The following is a 13,104-nucleotide window of genomic DNA, read 5'->3' on the forward strand; positions in this document are numbered from 1 at the left end:
ATTATAGTATGGTCAAATTATTAAGATGCTACAGTCTTACTAAATACAACATATTGCGTGTTTTACCGTTGCTAAACATGAAATATTTCGAAAGTCCCTCCGCTGCTGTTTTCAGAATGATTTCCCATGATCCTCTTGGAGGAAGCTTCAAAGCGTTGCCGTAGGAACGCAGCTCCAAGATGTATGATGACGTCACATCTGATGGACATTTACGACTCTTATTAGTGATCAGGGTCATTTTGCTCAGTTCACCAAGAAGAACCGACTCTTTTCTGCTCCCAAACTGCTTCATTTGGCCCGCCAAATTTAGCAATGACATGACATGATTGAAATTTATGCAGATGTTTTACTCTATTTGTAAGCGACATGAGTGTGGTGGACAGACATAAAATTTAAGATGAAAGAGAGTAGTCCAAAATGATCTGGTAACATAAATGAATGCATTAGTTTATGTACAGACAGAACACTGTGCTGATGGATGATAGTTCAGCTGTACCATCCAGCTTAAATGAAAGATATTTTAAGAAATCTATTTTCAAAAATGGATGATTGAATTTTAAATATAAACTTTTAAAATGTGTCAAAAATTAAATAACAGTAATTTCTAAAACCATGTGGAAACATTGTAAAATTTGCAATTTGCATTGAATTCCTGAAAGCCACCTGAACAGAAACATGATGTATTTCTCTGAATTGGTGAGATGCATTATTTTCATGAAAACATTCTGCGGTCAACAGATTAAAAATTGATTGGTGAGGTCTTGAATATGCATTGACAGTTACACAGAAGTGGGGAAATGTAGCTCACATAGTTACATTTCATAAAGTAATCATTTTGTGACAACGTTGAAATTTAGTTACTTGAAAACCCGACAACGCCACCTAGGTTAAAAGGGAACCTAGGACTCCATTAAAATTTGTACACAGGTTCTTTTAAAATCAGGTGCGAGCAGAGTTACAAAGGCTCAGACTCTTACAAGGTTCACAAGGAGAATTTATTAAAAAGGCAAAACTAAAACCCCTCAGCCCCCACAGTCTTGGCAGTCCAGCTCCTTAGACGTCCTCTTGTCACTGGTCGTCTTCCCCAGTCCCTTAATGAAGGTCAAACAAGCAGTCAGACACTTTCCACCTCAAATGGTTCCTCTGACACAATTCAGTCCATCCACAGTCCAGTAACTCATGTAGAAGTTAGTAGTAAAATAATAATAATAATAATCTCCACGCGGCCGCCCTCTTGGTACCCCCGCAGTGACTCCCAACGCCGATTTTCCTCCTCCCAGGAAACAGCGTGGCCCCGCTATCTGCCCAGGCTGGAGTGGGTAAAAAGGTCTTTTTAAGCCAACTAAAACAGTGCTGTGCTAGTGAGTGTCAAAGCTGATATAAAACTTGTGAGGGTACTTGACTGAGAGAGGGGTGCATCGCGATCACACACCTCTGTCATCCAGCGTCGCTTCCCCTCACGCCTCTCCACCAGCTCCTTCACACGGCCGTCCTCCTAGCACCTCCGCCGGCTCTACTCGTCCCAGGAAACAGTAGGGTCTTCTCCAGCTCAGGGTGGCTCCTTGTGTTGCTGTACTGTACACACACGCACCTGCCGTTCCCTCTCTGGTCTCTTTGTCTGATGTGCTGCTGTCCTTTTCAGGTGTGTTGCTCTGACTGCGCACACCGGTCTCCAATCATTCATTAGAAGGATGCTTCAGGGGCAGTCCGAAATGTCACTACACTAAAAACACTTGATAAAAACACAGCACGGATTAAAAAACAACAACAACAACAAAAACATCACAATTTTAAAGAACTAGGTAAAGGAAATGCACTTATGAAATCCATCACATGAACTTGGAAAAATTCAGCATTTGGGGTGCATTTAGTGAAGAGTAGTGCACATGTACATTAATTTACCTTGCGTTTATGGCAGAATTTGCTCTCATCAATGTCAACGAGGATGTTAACTCCTGACTTACTGCTTCTTCCTCTTCTGGTGCTTTTTCAAACTTTTAACACAAATTCTTCTGAGTTTCTTTGACATCATAGAAAGTGTAGCTGTACTCGTTGCAATGCCATCCTGGAGCATGTCTACTTGATGTACACGCAAACCCTGTGCAAATCTACAAAGGAAAAACAAAACATAACATAACTAAATATGGGCAGGGCATTTCCACATAGCAATTGTATGCTTGATCAATCCGTTGGTCACAAAGAATAATTTGCACTTCATATGATGTAACTGGGTCTCTGGTTTAACAACTACCATTGAAACTAATGTCATGGTCCATTTTCTGTAAGTGACCCTTTGCAGTAGACTGCAGTCTCAGCTGAAAACTGAAGCTAACTGGAACAGCTTTTTAGTGTCAAAACCATACTCTTCTGACAGAAGCCCAAATTCTGATTTATAAGAAAGATTATATTTGTAGGACTACATAATACTTAAGACCATAAAAAACAATGACAACATGATGAGATTTGCAAAGGCCAAAAATCACATACAAATGTTTTTGTTCTTGTAACATGTCTGGCCAAAAAACAGCAGGATATATTTTTTGCCTTATCATATGCTTTCAGGTTGACCATAGCTATCCATTTAAAGCAATAATGCACAGGTATCCCACATAAATGAATGCCCAAAATGAATGTGGGTCAGACAAGAAGCAGTTTGAAAGTGCTTCTCTCTACTGTCGTCTTCCCTCAGTCCTAACATAACAGATCACTTCCTGCGCACCAGCCTTGGAGTGATACCAGCAGACACAAGTTGAAAACACTGAGAAACACAGAGACAGTTATGTGGACTAATGTGGGGGCTTAATCAAGAATGTGCCGACTAATTTGGCAATGGCTTGAATGTAACAAATGTACATTTAGGACAGACACGTATTAATTACATACTTGAGCTTTAAATTCATGTCACAATAAACTACGATAACAGCGTATGCTGTTGAGAAGACGTAATCAAATTCACAGTGCATATACTGTATTCTGTCAAGCTCTGTAGCTTGATAATGCCTTTTCATTTCTTACCTGTGTATGTACTTCATCCATGTATAGAGACTGCAGTGTGATTGTAAGAAAAGTGATGTTGTTCCAACGCTTCTCCTCAAACGTCCACATATTTTACATCGGCACTCCCTGAAAATGGCAGGAAAATAAAAACATTGAACTACGTCTATTTAAAGACAGTTAAAACTTTTAAACACACCTTTCAAAACACATGTTTTTCATTTACTAGAATTTTTTCATGTCCATTCCAATGGACACCACGATGAGATGGGTGTAAAATGTCATAAAAACTTAAGAAAAATAAAGCTGAGTTTATATATTTTTGAGTCCGTGTACAGCTCTGAATATGCACATGAATCACAGCATGGATAGGGAACAGCAGTGATGACATCACCAGGAAAACCCAGAGTCTGCAAGAAGAGAGGGAAATGCTATGATTCAACCATGCACATAAACACAATAGATGTATGATTGTAGGTAAGATTACCTAAAAAAAAAAACAGTTTTGCCGTCATGGAACTATCATGGAACTTCTAACACATAACCATACTATTTATAGTATGCTTATGAACTGGTAACATGTTTACTTGAAATGGAACTGGAACTTGAACTTGATTACTTCCTTCCTGGTTACTCTCATCTCCTGTCCTCCTCTGTCCTGCTCCTGTCCTCCTCTGTCACTACACTGTCCATCTCCTTTATCTCAGTCTCATCTGCCACATCAAGCATGCACATCTGGCATCACATCTGATCACATCTGGCATCAGTGGCGTGCAGACTTTTTCATGGGCAGGGGCAAAAAGAAAAAAAGGGCATCTACAGCGTGTTCTCACCACTGAAGAGGGCGCTAAGTTTCGCGTGTTTTCGAGGGCACTTTAGACATGTTTATATGTTCTACAAATGGCACATTATGTAGCCTTAAAACAGACCAACTAGACAGACTACTCAAGTTAGTTTGTAGTTAGGATCAGCATCCACAAGAACTGTATAGATTCAATGTTGCACTGTGAAGAACACACAGAAATAGATAAATAAATCCCTAGGGGGTCTGGGGGTCTTCCCCCAGAACATCTTCAATGAAGTAGATGCCATTTCCTGTATTCTAGTGCATTTTAACACCATATTAGCATCAGATAATCCAAACTGGTTCTGTGAGATATAGTTGTGGCTCAATATAGGTCAAAAAAGGGCCCAACATAAAAGTCATTGCAACAGTAATGTTTCATACTATTTCTTGGTCCTAATGGTCTTCTGGAGTTGAGTGTGTTTTTGTCACCCACAAGGGCACTTTAGCGTGTGTTTTGGCTCCCAAGAGGGCACTTTAAAGTGCGTTTTTCAACAATTGGGCCACGAGGAGGGGTGACCCCCCCCACCGCACACCACTGTCTGACATGCATATGTAACCTCTCCACTGTCCCTCTCTGAATGTTATAACAAAACAGTAACATTTTAACTCATTTTATGTATTCTCATTCTTGAACTCTTATGCATTCCATCTAGATTTTATATATAAGACATTAAAATTGATGAAAACCACAGACTAAGAATCATAAACACTCTTAATTTCTTAACTTACCACTTATCTCACTATCCTCACCATCCTCCTCATTTCCTGAACCCAAACAGTCAAGTTCAGATAACTTTCCTTTTACGAGACGTTCAAGGAAGTCTTTGACTTTATACTCTACAAGAACATTATGTACAAAAAATATATATTTAAAATTTTACAATCATAAATAAATGAACTGTGAGACTATATTTACCTACCAAAAGGTTAAAAGTATTTTGTTTCCTTGTAAACTGACACTAAGCATGTGAGTGTTAGCTAAACTCGCCTAACTCCGGATGTCCACTGCAATGGACATCAGACTTTGAAAAAATTCTACAAATTAATGATATGATAAATGTTCAAAATAACTTCAAAAATTATCACTTAAAACAGTTAAAATTATACTGAGAGCAAATTTGTTTTGCCAGCATGAACATAAATTTATATTTTTGATTGAAAATGGGCACTTACTCTTCCCTCTTGAGTCCCTCCACCATGCTTGTCTTGTCCGCTGTCTGTCGCTCTTACAGAGCATGCTCAAAGTCATGAAATGATTGTGATTGGATAATCAGGATCTAATCAGTAACCAGCATTGCTGACATCATTCAATTACAGAGTATTTATTGGTTTAGAGACAGAAATATGTCATGTCCATTCCAATGGACGCAGGGTCCAAAGGGCTTAGTTTGTATTTGGCTGAAATCAAATCTGGGTTTCAAGAATTGATCTTGTCTTAGCAAAGAGAAGCGGGTGGAGATGATATCCATGCGCTTGTGCACAAGTGTTAAATCTACAGGAGCAGATGCATTACAAATAGCGGCGTTTAGCGCAAAAATAACCCATTTTCAGGCGAACCCCAATTCACTCCCTACTTTTCATAAACAAATTCAAAAGCAATGTCTGATTTGTATTGGTTCATTTTCATTGAATTTTTTATTTATTATCACTTTTGTTACATTCAGGTTATTTCTGGGGGTACCAACAATTCTGTCCACGGGTGTATATTGTCCTAGCATCCATCTGTAATGAGCTAACATTAGCTAGCCGTTTTACCCTGAACATGGCACATGAAAAGCCAGGGAACTTGGCATCAAGTCATAAACCAGAACATGACATGTGAAAGGCCAGGGAACGTGGCATACAAGGAGAAAAGCCACAAGTGTTAGCGGTACGCAAGCTGTCCAAACTGACCTCGACATCGTACATTATCTTTTTCATGGACGCTTGGATTTACCTTTAATTACACCCCCTGGGAGAACAGTTACCCTAATAACTGTTTCGGAGTTGAAAGCATTTAGACCTCGTTTAACCCTCAAAGGATCCTCTTTGAAGAAGGAGTTAATGGTCAAGATAAATTTGGTTTGTTTACACTGAGAGGCGGAGGAGGTTGTTGAGGCTTGGACCCGGAAGTGGCGTCCGCTCAACGTGTGACATCGGTCTTAACAACCGAATTCGCTGGTAGGGCCTTGCGAGATTTAAAAGGTGATAAAACGTGATTTTCCAGCATTCCGCTGGAGGTCATGGCATTTGATTAAAAGTGTCCCAAATAATGAATTGTATCTTAAAACAGTTCCCGCAGCATGCTAGCATCTGCTAGGGTGTTATGAACTAAAAAAACATATGCATACATAAGAAATAAAAGATAAAAGCCCCCTCGTATACCTATATCAGGTTGAGGAGTTGATAGTGTAGTGGATACGGAGTCCGCCTTTCAATCCAGAGGTGGCGGGTTCGCGGCCATGGCGGGGCTGGCTATGGCTGGCTCCGTGGCGGTGATGGCCCTCAAGGAGGAGCCGGGTGGGAAACAAGAAGATATGAGTAAGCAGGAACTACAAGACATGTCATGTGACATGACAACGTGGGTGGGGGAGGGGGGTCGTGAGACGCACACCGGGGGCTGGGTTGGCTGACTGACACCGATCCCTGTCAATCACTCCTCACTTTTTAAAAAAAAGAAAAGTCACAATTTTAAAGGACTAGGTGAAGGAAGTATACTTATGAAATCCATCACATGACCCTCAACATCAACATGACACATTTACTTTCAAACTGTGATTTATTAATGTGTAATTAGCATGCTAGCATCTGCTGGGGTGTCATGAAATAAAAAAAAATTTGCATATATAAAAAATAAAGATAAAACCCCCTCGTTTATGTATGATCCTTTGAGGAGTTGATAGTGTAGTGGATATGATATTCGCCCTTAAAACCAGAGGTGGCGTGTTCGCGGCCATGGCGGAGCTGGCAATGGCCGGCTCCGCGACGGTGATGGCCAATCATGGAGGAGCCGGGTGGGAGACAAAGCAGGAAGCAGGAACTACTAGACGTGTCATGTGACATGACATCGTGGGGGATGGGGGGGTCGCGACACCCTCACCTTGTGTGCTAGAACACACCGGGATTGAAGTGGTTGGCGATATCGAACTATCACTCCCTACTTTTCATAAACAAAAACAAAACACATTGCATCCCCCAATCCCCAACTCAAAAAAAACCACTGGCTTCAATAAACACACTGTGCACATTCACTAAATAACTAGCCTTTCGTCGTTTGATATCCTCAAAAGGTTGTGCAACAAAATATTAAGTTAAGGGTACCATCATTTTTGTCCAGGCCTGTTTCATGAGTTTGTTTTGTAAAATAATTCTGTTGAACCACAATTCAAAAGATATGTCTGATTTGCATTGGTTCATTTTCATTGAATTTTTATTTATTATTACTTTTGTCACATTCAAGTTATTTCTGTGATCATTGGGAGTTTTTCTTTCATTAACAGAGGGGTACCAACAATTCCGTCCACGGGTGTATATTGTCCTAGCATCCATCTTTAATGAGCTAACATTAGCTAGCCGTTTTAGCCTGAACATGGCACATGAAAAGCAAGGGAACTTGGCATCAAGTCATAAACCAGAACATGACATGTGAAAGAACAGGGAGCAGGCATACAGACAGAAAAGCCACAAGTGTTAGCGTTTACGCTAGCTGTCCTAACTAACTGACCTCGACATCGTACATTATCTTTTTCATGGACGCTTGGACTTACCTTTAATTACACCCCCTGGGAGAACAGTTACCCTAATAACTGTTTCGGAGTTGAAAGCATTTAGACCTCGTTTGACCCTCAAAGGATCCTCTTTGAAGAAGGAGGTAATGGTCAAGATAAATTTGGTTTGTTTACACTGAGAGGCGGAGGAGGTTGTTGTGGCTTGGACCCGGAAGTGGCGTCCGCTCAAAGTGTGACGTCGGTCCTAACAACCGAATTCGCTGGTAGCGCCTTGCGAGATTTAAAAGGTGATAAAACGTGATTTTCCAGCATTCCGCTGGATGTCATGGCATTTGATTAAAAGTGTCCCAAATAATGAATTGTATCTTAAAACAGTTCCCGCAGCATGCCAGCATCTGCTGGGGTGTTATGAAATAAAAAAATATGTGCATATATAAAAAATAAAAGATAAAACCCCCTCGTGTATGCATGTTACTTTGAGGAGCTGATAGTGTAGTGGATATGATAATCGCCCTTAAAACCAGAGGTGGCGTGTTCGCGGCCATGGCGGAGCTGGCAATGGCCGGCTCCGTGACGGTGATGGCCAATCATGGAGGAGCCGGGTGGGAGACAAAGCAGGAAGCAGGAACTACTAGACGTGTCATGTGACATGACAACGTGGGGGATGGGGGGGTCGCGACACCCTCACCTTGTGTGCTAGAACACACCGGGATTGAAGTGGTTGGCGATATCGAACTATCACTCCCTACTTTTTATAAACAAATTCAAAAGCAATGTCTGATTTGCATTGGTTCATTTTCATTGAATTTTTATTTATGATCACTTTTGTCACATTCAAGTTATTTCTGTGACCACTGAGGATTTTTCTCTCATTAACAGAGGAGTGCCAACAATTTTGTCCACGTATGTGTTTGCCATTGGGCTATAATCCCATGCATTTGCATATAAATGTCCATTAATGCATATTGCCCCATTTCAAAAAAAAAAAAAATCCCAACAAAACATCAAAAGAAAAGAAAGAAAACAAAACAAGCATAGATAGCCAGTTAAAGGGGGAAATAAAAGAAACAGTCAAATTCCAGAAGAAAAAAAAACTTAGAATTTCTATTTCATGGGGTCTCCCAAATGCTCATAAAGACACTGTGCATTTTTAGCTTTGATACCTTTTAAAGTATTAAAAAATATGGAAAGCTCTTTCAAAAAGACCAGGAAGTGTGGATTAACATTCATAAACTTACATTTATGAATAAAATGTTCTGCAAGGATTCATGGGTTATCTTGTATGTCTGCCATGCCCTCTCAATGTGTTGAGTATGTAGTCCTGTTTGTGGATCGATGTAATTCTGGCTGTGGTTAGCCCTGACATGACTGTAACCTTCTTGGGAAAGACTGGAATGTGCTCTCCACTCATCGCTCACAACTAAACTTTGAAGCTTTACATGTTTCTTAATGATGGGAACAAGGGTCTCCTTGTTTCTTTTCTTCACAAGGCCAAGAATGGGACGTCTGCTTGCAGCATTGATCTCGAGTATACCAAATACCCATGATCTCTTTCTTCTCCAGGTGTTACCAAAGCATCCTCTTCCATACTGCCAAAACACAAAATCACAGTGTTAAAAGAGTCTCTTGACTCTAATGAAGTCAGGTGTAACTATATGATGACTCTTTTTAATCTGAAACAGTTTTAAGTGTCATGACTTTGGTTTGAGGTGAATACTGAGCTGTTTTTATCTTGGTGACGTTTTATTTCAAATGAAAGTGAAATGAAATGAATTTTTAGCAGAGCAGTTTCATGATTTTCTCCTCCAATGTTTTGTCTTAACATTTACTTAAGTTTGACTTCTTAATTTTATGTACTTTGTAAATAGGACACACTTGAAAGGGGAATGAGAAGTAATGGTCACCACTTGAAATGTCAGTGTCATAACATCATAATGAAATGAAATCATTTCTTGACTGACATGACTGACAAACAAGTTTGTGGACAGTGAGATTAATGTCCACAAAAAATAGAAATATTTCATTAGAGACTTTCCCTGCCACCCCACTATTCATATCTTTCCTAAACTATGGTTTAAATTCTGAAGTCATCTCTCCCAGGTTCCAACACATATAAAGTGGGACCATTTAATGCCAATGTGTCTAGAGTCTCTCTGTTCATGCTGTGGATTGTCTTGAAAAAAAAAAAAAATTACAATGTCTGTTGCGCTCATGGAATCTTGTAAAATCTTAAAGCTGAATACTCTGGCAGTCTGAGCTTAATGTCACCTTTTTATGATTATGTGATTTTGCATTTAATTCTTAATAAATTGCTACATTTTTGGATGGATTTGTCCTAAAACCCTAAGGAAACTTGAAAAAGTTTGCTGAATGGTTACAGGAATCAAATCATTCAATTACAGTAACTTGTCTATAGCCAGACCAAGAATTTGTCATATTAAAAACTTCATATCTGGTTTTCATTTTATGACCAAATTTTGATGCTTTGACCTTCCCTAAATGTAGCTTTAAAGCTAAAAAAAACATTTTCTAACACATCTTGACTGTAGATTTTCCCAAGAATAATATATTACTGATACAGTATGTGTATTGTGCTGATGAACTGAGACTTATACAGTATGTAGCATACATAACAAGATGACATCATTTAGTACGATACTGACAAAGACATTATAAGCTCTGATGCACAAATTTCCTGGAGCCAATGAAAAACTCTGTCATGGTCTTTATACACAGGACATAGATAGAAACCTGTAAAGTCAAGCAGTAAAAATGTCCACTCATTAAAAACACCAATCAATGAAATATTACAGCTATTGAAAAGTGGGAAGACTTGGCTAATTGTAAAAAAAAAAAACACAAACAATGAAAAGTAATGTAATATCCTTGATTAAGTCCATATCTGTATATGATAAATATCAACACTTTTACATTACATCTTAAGAAATGATTTTTTTAAATGTCAAATTTTTGGATTGGGTAATTGGGTAAGAAATTGTTTCAATTTATTATAAAACATTCAGCAACAACTCCCTAATTGCAAACATATTTTCCAGCTTTCTAAGAGTTTCTTTATGTTGCGGACAAGTTTTAAACCATGCTGGTTAAAAATTGATTGGTGAGGCCTTGAATACGCATTGACAGTTACACAGAAGTGGGGAAATGTAGCTCACATGGTTATACTTCATAAAGCAATAATTTTAAAGGACTAGGTAAAGGAAATGTACTTGTGAAATCCATCACATGAACTTGGAAAAATTCAGCATTTGGGTGCACTTAGTGAAGAGAAGTGCACATGTAGATTAATTTACCTTGCGTTTGTGGCAGAACTTGCTCTCATCAATGCCAACGGGGATGTTAACTCCCCCCACTTTCTGCTTCTTCCCTGTTCTGGTGCTTTTTCAAACTTTTAACACAAATTCTTCTGAGTTTCTTTGACATCATAGAAAGTGTAGCTGTACTCGTTGCAATGCCATCCTGGAGCATGTCTACTTGATGTACACACAAACCCTGTTCAAATCTACAAAGGAAAAACAAAACATAACATAACTAAATATGGACAGGGCATTTCCACATAACAACTGTATGCTTGATCAATCCGTTGGTCACAAAGAATAATTTGCACTACCTATAATTTAACTGGGTCTCTGGTTTAACAACTACCATTGAAACTAATGTCATGGTCCATTTTCTGTAAGTGACCCTTTGCAGTAGACTGCAGTCTCAGCTGAAAACTGAAGCTAACTGGAACAGCTTTTTAGTGTCAAAACCATACTCTTCTGACAGAAGCCCAAATTCTGATTTATAAGAAAGATTATATTTGTAGGACTACATAATACTTAAGGCCATAAAAAACAATGACAACATGATGAGATTTGCAAAGGCCAAAAATCACATACAAATGTTTTTGTTCTTGTAACATGTCTGGCCAAAGAACAGCAGGATATATTTTTTGCCTTATTGTATGCTTTCAGGTTGACCATAGCTATCCATTTAAAGCAATAATGCACAGGTATCCCACATAAATGAATGCCCAAAATGAATGTGGGTCAGACAAGAGGCAGTTTGAAAGTGCTTCTCTCTACTGTCGTCTTCCCTCAGTCCTAACATAACAGATCACTTCCTGCGCACCAGCCTTGGAGTGATACCAGCAGACACAAGTTGAAAACACTGAGAAACACAGAGAGTTATGTGGACTAATGTGGGGGCTTAATCAAGAATGTGCCGACTAATTTGGCAATGGCTTGAATGTAACAAATGTACATTTAGGACAGACATGTATAATTACATACTTGAGCTTTAAATTCATGTCCCAATAAACTACGATAACAGCGTATGCTGTTTAGAAGACGTAATCAAATTCACAGTGCATATACTGTATTATGCCAAGCTCTGTAGCTTGATAATACCTTTTCATTTCTTACCTGTGTATGTACTTCATCAATGTATAGAGACAAGATAAATTTGGTTTGTTTACACTGAGAGGCGGAGGAGGTTGTCGTGGCTTGGACCCGGAAGTGGCGTCCGCTCAAAGTGTGACGTCGGTCTTAACAACCGAATTCGCGGGCAGCGCCTTGCGAGATTTAAAAGGTGATAAAACGTGATTTTCCAGCATTCCGCTGGATGTCATGGCATTTGATTAAGAGTGTCCCAAATAATGAATTGTATCTTAAAACAGTTCCCGCAGCATGCTAGCATCTGCTGGGGTGTTATGAACTAAAAAAATATGTGCATATATAAAAAATAAAAGATAAAACCCCCTCGTTTATGTATGATACTTTGAGGAGTTGATAGTGTAGTGGATATGATATTCGCCCTTAATACCAGAGGTGGCGTGTTCGCGGCCATGGCGGAGCTGGCAATGGCCGGCTCCGTGACGGTGATGGCCAATCATGGAGGAGCCGGGTGGGAGACAAAGCAGGAAGCAGGAACTACTAGACGTGTCATGTGACATGACAACGTGGGGGATGGGGGGGTCGCGACACCCTCACCTTGTGTGCTAGAACACACCGGGATTGAAGTGGTTGGCGATATCGAACTATCACTCCCTACTTTTCATAAACAAAACACATTGCATTCGCCAATCCTCAACCTCAACTAAAAAAAAAAACCCACTGGCTTTAATGAACACACTGTGCACATTCACTAAATAACTAGCCATTAGTCGTTTGATTGCAGTGATTGCCTCAAAAGGTTGTGCAACAAAATATTAAGTTAAGGGGGTCATCATTTTTGTCCAGGCCTGTTTCATGAGTTTGTTTTGTAAAATAATTCTGTTGAACCACAATTCAAAAGCAATGACTGATTTGCATTGGTTCATTTTCATTGAATTTTTATTTATTATTACTTTTGTCACATTCAAGTTATTTCTGTGACCATTGAGGATTTTTCTTTCATTTACAGAGGGGTACCAACAATTCTGTCCACGGGTGTATATTGTCCTAGCGTCCATCTGTAATTAGCTAACATTAGCTAGCCGTTTTAGCCTGAACATGGCACATGAAAAGCAAGGGAACTTGGCATCAAGTCATAAACCAGAACATGACATGTGAAAGG

At 39.3% G+C, this 13,104-nt stretch overlaps 1 protein-coding gene and 1 long non-coding RNA gene across 3 annotated transcripts in view; both read right to left on the reverse strand.

The window, feature by feature from the left end:
* cplane1 (ciliogenesis and planar polarity effector 1) overlaps nt 1-3,083 on the reverse strand; it is a 28,389-nt gene extending 25,306 nt beyond the window's left edge. Inside the window, exons 1-4 of one of the 2 annotated variants that reach the window (XM_041811025.1) lie at nt 3,016-3,083; nt 1,903-2,108; nt 1,433-1,732; nt 67-198 (exon numbers count right to left, since the gene is read on the reverse strand). The gene's annotated coding sequence lies outside the window, so the exon portion shown is untranslated. Of the gene's footprint in view, nt 1-66; nt 199-1,432; nt 1,733-1,902; nt 2,109-3,015 lie in introns of those variants that run through there. The other variant, XM_041811026.1, reaches the window with a different exon arrangement.
* Nucleotides 3,084-8,476: 5,393 nt separating this feature from the next.
* On the reverse strand, nt 8,477-12,071 carry LOC121525596. The gene is made up of 3 exons (XR_005993234.1): nt 11,973-12,071; nt 10,860-11,068; nt 8,477-9,137 (listed from the first exon to the last, which is right to left on the reverse strand). It is a non-coding gene; the product is annotated as an uncharacterized LOC121525596 (long non-coding RNA).
* Between the last annotated feature and the right edge of the window lie 1,033 nt (nt 12,072-13,104).

This window comes from Cheilinus undulatus, linkage group 17, assembly GCF_018320785.1.
Source record: "Cheilinus undulatus linkage group 17, ASM1832078v1, whole genome shotgun sequence".
NCBI classification, from domain to species: Eukaryota; Metazoa; Chordata; class Actinopteri; order Labriformes; family Labridae; genus Cheilinus; species Cheilinus undulatus.